Source organism: Myotis davidii, unplaced genomic scaffold, assembly GCF_000327345.1.
Source record: "Myotis davidii unplaced genomic scaffold, ASM32734v1 scaffold788, whole genome shotgun sequence".
Lineage (NCBI taxonomy): Eukaryota > Metazoa > Chordata > Mammalia > Chiroptera > Vespertilionidae > Myotis > Myotis davidii.
In genome coordinates this window covers 219,548-228,868 of record NW_006298961.1, presented here as the reverse complement: position 1 = coordinate 228,868, position 9,321 = coordinate 219,548, and the positions used below count along the sequence as shown (strand labels likewise).

General features: G+C 38.1%; 1 long non-coding RNA gene across 1 annotated transcript in view; it reads right to left on the bottom strand.

Annotated features, from left to right (window-relative positions):
- Positions 1 to 234: 234 nt before the first annotated feature.
- Positions 235 to 9,321, bottom strand: part of LOC107184782 — a 19,007-nt gene continuing 9,920 nt past the window's right edge. Inside the window, exon 3 of the long non-coding RNA XR_001515688.1 lies at positions 235 to 321. This is a non-coding gene — a long non-coding RNA (uncharacterized LOC107184782). The remainder of the gene's footprint in view (positions 322 to 9,321) is intronic.

The following is a 9,321-nucleotide window of genomic DNA, read 5'->3' as shown; positions in this document are numbered from 1 at the left end:
ACAAATGATAGGTTTATTGCTCTAAAAATTCCTCGTGCTGCACTTCCCCTTTCCCCTGGCAACCACTGATCTTTTTATGGGTTTTGACAAATGCATAATGACATGTATCCACCATTACAATGCAATACAGAGAATAATAATTTTAATCCCCCACCCAAAAAAAATCCTTTGTGCTCCACCTCCCTTCCTTCCCTTGCAACCACTGATCTTTTTACAGTCTCCACGTGTTTACCTTTTCCAGAATGTCCTATAATTGGAATTACATAGTCTGTAACCTTTTCAGATTAGCTTCTTTCACCTAGCAAAATGTATTTAAGGTTCCTTCATGTCTTTTCATGGCTTGATAGCTCATCTCATTGTATCACCATGTATGGATGAACCACAGTTGGATTATCCATTCACCGAATGAGGAACATCTTGATTGCTTCAAAGTTTTATTGATTGTGAATAAAGCTGCTCTAAACACTCATGTGCAGGTGTTTGTGTGGACATAAGTTTTTAACTAGTTTGGGTAAATACCGAGGAGAATGACTGTTGAATAATAAGGCAAGAGTATATTTAGTTTCCACCAGGAATGGTTGAGAGTTCCTTTAGCTCTACTTTCACACCAGTATTTGGTGTTGTCAGTGTTTTGGAGTATGGCAACTCCAGTAAGTTTAAAGTGGTATTTTATCATTGTTTTAATTTGTGATTCCCCAATGACATATAATGTTGAGCATCTTTTCATAGGCTTATTTTCCATCTGCATTTATCTTATTTGATGAGATGTCTATATAGTTTACCCATTTAAAAAATTAATTTGTGCCCTGACCGGTTTGGCTCAGTGGATAGAGCGTCGGCCTGCGGACTGAGGGGTCCCAGGTTTGATTCCCGTCAAGGGCATGTACCTTGGTTGCGGGCACATCCCCAGTAGGGGGTGTGCAGGAGGCAGCTGATTGATGTTTCTCTCTCATCCCTGTTTCTAACTCTCTATCCCTCTCCCGTCCTCTCTGTAAAAAAATCAATAAAATATATTTAAAAATTAATTTGTACTAAAATCAATAAAATATATTTAAAAAATTAATTTGTAACTTTTCTTATTGTTGAATATTAAGAATTCTTTGTATATTTTGCTTAGAAATCTTTTATCTGAAATGCATTCTGCAAAGACTTTACCTCAGTACATGATTTATCTTTTCATCCTCTTAATGCACCATTTTGAGTAGGCTCTTTTACTACACAAAGTATTTATAGACTCATTCATGTCATTGCATATACTAATGGTTCATTCAGTTTTATAGTAGAATTGTATTCCATTGTGTAGATATACCATAAATTACTTATTAACTTGCCTGTTAATAGGATTTGGTTGTTTCCAGCTTTCACCATTACAAATAAAGGTACTACATTTTCTGTTAGGACACAAGAAAAGGTACCATTTTCTGTTAGGACATACCATAGACTTTCATTTTTCCTGTGTAAAGACCTAGTAGCAGAACAGCTACAGTATATGGTAAATATCCATTTAAGTTTTTTAGAGAAACTTCCAGCTGTTTCCCCGTAATGGTTGTATTATTTTACACTCTTACCAGCAGTGTATGAGTATTTCGGGTTCTACACATCTTCACTAACAGTTGGTATGATTGGTCTTCTCCACTTCAGTCTTTTAGTACTCCATGGTCTTGAGTACTGTAACATTATAATTCATGAAGTCAAGTAGTGACAACTCACCTTTGTTCTTCCTTTTCAACATTTAGAGGCAGAGTAGAAATTGATACTGAAAGGGATGAAAACCATTCAAATGTTTGCCTTAGTATGTAGCTCAAGCAGCAATTTTGAGTTTGCTATCCAGGAACCTCAGGAAGTCCACTTTCAGGGGGTTGAGAAGGTCAACACTTTTCTCATGATAACACTTAGGTGGCTTTTATTTTTTTCACTTTCATTCTCCCACAGGTGTGCATTGGAGCCTTCCAAGGCTATATAGTGTGTGACAGCATGGCTCTGACCGCTGGTAGAATGTGTGCTGTGCCTATGTGTTTTCCAAACTTCTCCATTTTAATTTTGAACATGGCAAATATTGATCTATGTAACACATATGAGCAATAGCTCTTGGGGGGATCCGCAGTGATATTTTTTTTAAATGTCAAGTCTGAGACCAAAGATGTAGACAAGAGTTTAAGGAAGAAAAGTGGTGTCATAAAATGTGGGAAAAATATAGAGATTGAAACAAAGGAAGCAAATATTTAAAATGTGAGAAACAGAATACCTTCAAAGCTCGGAGTTGACTGTACATTCTTCTTCACACTGGGAAGAGGGGAGTATAAACACATCTCTACATGCTGTTATTGGCCCTAGGGGCCTGGCCTTTATTCGGATGTTGACAAAACTCTGGCTTCTGTAGCGCTAGACTTGCTGTCTCACAGCTTTCTCCCAGGCTCGCCCGCAGCCTCTTTCCACTGTGCCTGGTCAAATGGAGCATTTTTCAGTTTATGAGAAGCGGCCACTGGTTAACTGGCTTCCAGCGTGAAAATACCACTGCAGGGACCAAGGGTTTGATACTGGAATCTGCTTGCATTTCTGAGAGTCAGCGGCTGCTGTTCTCCACCCTAGGAGAACTTAGATCTTGATAGGAGATCAGGAAGTGATGATTTTCAGAGAGAAAGCAATGGTGTCTGTTTCTCTGTGTTTATTGGTGATATTCATTTGTTCATATGCAGATGCTTTAATGTGAACGAAGAGAGGATTTTTAGAATAAATAATAAAATCTTTTCTCCTCTATTTCCTACATCAGTGCCCTTTGGCTGTAACACACTGCCTTGCTAAGTTTGTCATAGGAGACTGATGGGGGGGGGGGGAGGCAGAGGGCAAACGGTTTTAAAATTCTAACACAAATCATAGTAATGAATTCTTTGTTAATAATGCTACTTTAATGCTTATTCTGAGTACCACTCCAGTTTCGTCTGCTATTGATAAAATTACCCTTTTAATGTTAAAAAATGTCCCCAGAGCACAAGTCTAAAATGTAAAATATTTAAGTAAATGAAATTGTCATATTCTTTTGAGACCAAAATTAATGGTTTCTTATATTTTCTGCAGACGTCTAGTTTGCTTTTACTCCAACTGTTATTCATCTGTATAAATAAAACATAGTATTTTCTCCTAGGGTTAAGTTTAGGCATTCCAATTAAAACTACGTATGAGTTTTTAAAAAAGTTTCTTCAGAATAAATTAGCCTTACCTAAAATGTAGTTTGCTGTTTTACATATTTTTGTAGATGTTTGGGTTTTTTGTCCAGTAATTATGATATTAAACCAGAATATTTTAGGATGAAAATATATCCCTTAGTTCTGCGGGTAATTTTTAAGCATTGGCATGTAAGTGCCTAGTTGGAACTTGTTCAAGTTTTTGTCAAGATGCATTAACAAAATTCTTATAAATCTATAAATTATAACTATAAATAACAGAGTTAAAGACTCAACGGTAAATAAGTTGAAAGAGATACTGGCAGCATGAGAGACTATTTAAGATTCTGAGAGGTAGGGAGATGTTAGCCCTTTTCACCCCCTGCTTTTACTGAGATAAATTAAAATCACTAATACAGAGGAATAGCACACTAGGTCATGCCATTAACCTGTGCTGATTGCTCAGTAGTCATCACCAGCAAAACCCTGGAGTTTTCATCACAGCAATGGTCACTTTGTTTAGTCAGCATATATTTTTGAGTTACCTCTATGTGCAGGATTCTGTTAAGGTAGTTACTTTTTCATGTTCTGTGTGTAGATCACAAGTACAACTGCACAATTGTAGTTTCACAGGAATTTTGAATCTGGGAATGTCTTAAAATGTATACCCTCAAACAAATTACTTTTTGAATATTAATGTATAGTTAGAAAATGTTTTCCTATATGAAATTAGATGATTGGCAAGTAGGACTTGAAAGTATACTTTATTCAGATAAACTAGAAGTCTGCTAGTTGCATATTCTTATTTTTACAGAATAAACACAGTTGCTGAATTTTTTAGAATCTGACATCAACTTTTTTTATTTTTTAAAAATGGACAAAACTAAGCAGAAGGCAGCATTCATATGTAATAGAGCATGAAAATGTGTTGTGATTGCTGTGGTTATTGTTGTTGCTATTGCTTTATTGGATAGACTTACTCTCAGAAAAGAAATTGAGGTGTATAAAAGCAAAGTAAAAGCTGAACTAATAAACTAACATGAAAGATACATGGAACTTTAAAATTGACAGATGTACAATCAGCCATGCATGGGTTTTCTGACTAGTATCTGATTTTGACTTTCTCCCATAGCCAATAGCTGTTCACTTCTTGTGTCTTCAGTGCATAATACTGAATTATATTGGTTACTTGATGTGAAAATGTATAACTTTTAGAAAGAATCTGTGCCCTTGCCAGGTAGCTCAGTTGGCTAGAGTGTTGTCTTAATACACCAAGGCCGCAGGTTCAATCCCTGGTCAGGGCACATATAAGAATCAACCAATGAATGCATAAATAAGTGGGACAGCAAGTCAATCTTTCTTTCTCTCTGTCTCTGTCTCTCCCATTCCCTTTCTTTCTAAAATCAATAAATACAGTAAAAAAAATAAAGCATTTGTAGAAGACAGTGCAGTAGGAAAGGTCAGGCTTCTCATGTGAGCATGATTGTAAGGATTTGCTCCTCCAGGACACATCTGCCACATCTGCCTGCCAGTAGCCACCCTAAGATGCCATCACAAAGTCCAGGACTAGTGTTTTTTTTGCATTGGCTCCATCATTGTTGAGGAGGAATTCCTAAAGAAATGAAGTAAGAATCTTCTTCAGGCATTTTGGATGAGAGAGTAATAGATTACCAGGCCTACAGGAGAAGGCTGGGATGTGGAGCTTCTTTCCTTCATGCAAGAGAAGAGAGAACAGAGCCCCCAGGATGCAGAGCAGGGAGCCCTCTCTTGCTCCCTGCACCTCACTTTATGAGTGAAACTCAACAGGGAAACACACCTGCGCCTTCAGCATCCCAGCTGTTATTCAGTTTTCTTTCTCCTTTTCAAGAAATCATGACAGTCCTAGCAATAGAAAAGGTTCACTAAATACTTGGAGAATCGATTTTGAGTACAACTTTGACTTATTTTAATATATACAGAAAAGGAAATCATTTGTGAACGTGCACACTTTATTATTAGTTTTAAATTGTGAGCCGTAACACTTTATATTTTTATCATCACCAAAGGGTCATGGTGGAACAGTTCAGAGACCCTGGTATAGACTGAAATTGTCAGAGGAAACTAGTGTCAGGGTGGGGATGAAGACCGAGGATCCAAGGACAAGCAAGGAACAGCAAGCAGAATGGGTGTTGGGACCAAGGAAAGCAATAGCAAGAATAAAACAAAAGCTATGTTATGCTTGATTGCCTTGGTTTTCCTCCTGTTGTATTGAAGGGATTTTTCCGAATGGGTTCTGAGGCCTTGAGATTCTAGGGTAGGGGTGGGCAAACCTTTGACTCGAGGGCCACAATGTGTTCTTAAACTGGACCGGAGGGCCAGAACAAAAGCATGGATGGAGTGTTTGTGTGAACTAATATAAATTCAAAGTAAACATCATTACATAAAAGGGTATGGTCTTTTTTTTTCAATAGTTTTATTCATTTCAAACGGGCCAGATCCAGCCTGCAGGCCGTAGTTTGCCCACGGCTGTTCTAGGGCAAGCAAGTCAAACTCATGGGCCATGGGCCACATGCAGCCCACAATGAATATTTTTGTGGCCCAGCCGATAAAATGATATGTAAGAAACATTTTATTAAAAATTTTGTAACTTAATTTTTACAGTATCCTGTTATACATAATCTCTCTATATAAAAGGCTAAGTGACCATTCAACACTCTGACCGGCTGGTATAATGATGAGCACTGACCACCATGGAGCAGATGCTCAATGCAGGAGCTGCAAGTGACTTGGCAGTGGCAGTTCTCATTATTAAAAATTTTGTAACAGGGAGGAGGGAGCCCAATTCCTTGTGGGGCTGCATGATTCCACCGTTGGCCATGGGTGCACGAATTCGTGCACTGGGCCACTAGTCATTAATAACGAACTACAGTGTTCGCTAATGAGTGATTACTATAATCGTGTTGCATTCATTTCCCTTACTCGTCTTATGTGCTAACGCACCATTTCTCTCCACTAATACTAGCAGCAAATATTTTAGCAGCTGATTGCCACGTCATTTTAGTCTTGAACTGACTTGGTTGGTGTGCGCAACAGGAAATATTTCACTTTCAGAGAACAAGAAAAATAGGTTTATTTTCATTATGCTTATTAATTTGTGCAGTTATTCACTGGTAAATTAATGTTCAAGAAAGAAATATTAATTTTTATTAAAATGTTCTATTATTTTATGCTAATGATTACTCATTTATTTCAGTCCTTTGTATTCAGCATGTCTCTAACAAAATAAACCCATGTTTCTATGAAAATTGAAGCTTTTGGTTTTTTTGCGGCCCACATAAACTTAAACCTTGTTTATTTGGCCCGTGATAGCCTTTGAGTTTGACATGCTTGTTCTAGGGAGAGGTAGGGCGGCAAAGTGGTGAACATGTAACAGAAAGCCAGCACAGCCTCATGCTGGCCAGTGAGAGCTGCTTGTGTGCATTTGTTCCAAAATCTGGGTTTTGTGACTTCATGTTGGTGGCTTTAAATTGGCCATTGCTTGATTATTCACACCAGAAATCACCAAATGCTTCAAATCAGAGATCACCATACACCAGCACACCTCTGGATAAAGTTTCAGGCAACCTTATCAATAAAAGATTACATTTAGCAACAAAAAGTAGCAAAAGAACTTTAGGATATGAGTCATCTAGTTTCTTCTTTATTATGACAGCTTTGCAAGTGGGTTTCTTCCCATTTCATTAGCAACACTAAGATATAAGAAAGCAAGAGAGCCCCTAGGAACTTATAAACTCAGGATGAATGTTTGTTAAAAAATTAAAAAGACAAGTGCTACCTACTCAAAAGTAAAAAACAAAAGTTATATATATATCTAATATGTATAAAATATCATATATAATGTATACATATTACATATTACATACTATGTTTATACATATATATGGTATATATATTTTTCTGATTTGATCTGGGTTTTTGTCTGGCTCAGTGCTTCTCAACTTTAATGTGCACGTAGATCATCTAGGGGTCACATGAAATGCAGATTCTGATTCTGTAAGCATAGGATTGGCCTGAGATTCTGCATTTCTAGCAATCTTCCAGGTGATGGTGATGGTCCTGGTCTATGGACAATATTCTGACCAGTGAAGATTGAACTATTCTGGTAATTAGAGAAAAGTAAATAAGCAACAAGGCAGACAAAGGTATATTTAAAAGTACCAATTTTTTAAGAAAGGAAACTCTGCATAGGAGGAAGAATGATGTTTTATTTTTGTGTTGAGGATCTTTGAAGCCAGACTATTGCACTTTTTTTTTTTTTCTGGCAGATGTTTGTTGAGTTCACACAATGCAGTGAAAGACTAAATGAGCTGAAAACATTAGAGATCCCAATTATACAACTCACTGGCTACCCATAAGCCTGAACAATGAGAAGCATTCTGTGTGCTTTACTCATTTAACTTCATTGAAACCCTTCCTGGCATCCAAGTTACATTAATGTGATAACTCTTGTGTAGCAATTAACAAACTGTGGTGATTGTGAACATTTCTGGAGTTCATCCTATTGAATGGCAGCCGGCTTTGGGCCTCTAACTCTTAACTTTCTTAGGGTTGATCTGGCTTTGTAGAGGATTTATAATCCCCCCCCCCCATTTTTCTTTGCCAAAGTGAGTTACAGCTGTATCTTTCCACCAGACATTTAGTTTTGGAAGTCATTTGTCATGGGTGAGTGTTGAGCAGTGTCTTCTTTTGCTCTCTCTTATTAGAAAACTCTGTTGAATCTTGAGGAAGATAATGGCATTGAACCCACACAAATGCACATCCAACACTTCCAGCAGGGTCACAAAAGCTGAGTGTTCTGCATTGCCCTGAGCCTTGTAAGTTCAAGTGCACTGAAAGGCAAATGGTGAGCTGAATAATACCGTAGCCAATGCTAACAATATTGGGTATTGTGTCTCTTCGTATTGTGTCTATTTGAATGGCACAAAATTAACTGGGTGGCTGGAAGGAGGCTTGAGAGAGAGGGAAAAATAGCTTCTTTTCCAAACTGGGAGGGTAAAGAGTATGCTACCCAGGGGAGCACCCTGGTCTCTCAGTACTGAAATGCAGCTTTGTTTTCATAACAGCCCAAGGGTGTTTGGAAATCTGACAGAAAGGAACTAACTTACTACCTTCAGGCACTGGAAAGGGCTCCTAGTTTTATTGTTTCCTATCCATGGGACAGCAAGGCATGGGCTTCTTTCCTTCCTACAAGTGTACTTTGCATTGTTCTGCACAGATGAAGGCTGTCCTATGGCAGAGAACCAAGTGGAGGGGTGTTCTGATTTCCTGGCGAAATATGTAAGTGGATGCAAGAATAATTTCCTGGTAAAGTAACTTGACTTTACATTGTAAATGGCTTGGCTCTGGTGGAGTCTCAAATCAAGAGTCTTTTTATTATAGCAAAATGAGAGTCTCTAGCTCAAGATCCGTGATCTGTTTAATCATTCGTGACTGAAATTGTCCTGTTTCACCATCTTACCATTTTTCATCAGAATATGTTTCAGCCACTTAGCATGTTATTTTTTAAAACTACTCTTGGTAGGTTAAATGATTAGCCTGTATGTATAATCAGAGGAATTCTGAACAAGATGCATTTTTTAAAGAATGCATAAGGAAGCTATACAAATATTCCTCGAGGAAACATGATAAGAAATAAAGGAAGGATGGGAGGGAAGGAAAGAGAAAGACTAGAAGGAAGTGAGAGAAAATGGAAAGAAAGAAAATGTATAATTTGTTACATTTAATGTGAACTGAAATTTTAAAGCTTTCGAATGAAGTCTGGATTCTCAGATCCTATCCTATAGAATAAAAGGGCAATATGCAAATCGACCAAATGGAGGAATGACTGGTCGCTATGACACTCACTGACTCAATATAGGAGCTGCCCCATGGTGGTCAGTGTGCTCCCACAGGGGTAACACTGCTCAGCCACAAGCCAGCCTAATGGCTGGCAAGAAAAGTTGTGGTGGTGGGAGCCTCTCCTGTCTCTGCAGCAGTGCTAAGGATGTCCGACTGCAGCTTAAGCCATCAGTCAGACATCCCCCAAGGGATCTTGGACTGGTAAAGGATGAAAGCTGGATTGAGGCTGAGGAACGCCCCTCCCTGCTTTTCCACCAGTGCACAAATGTCGTGCCCAGCCTCT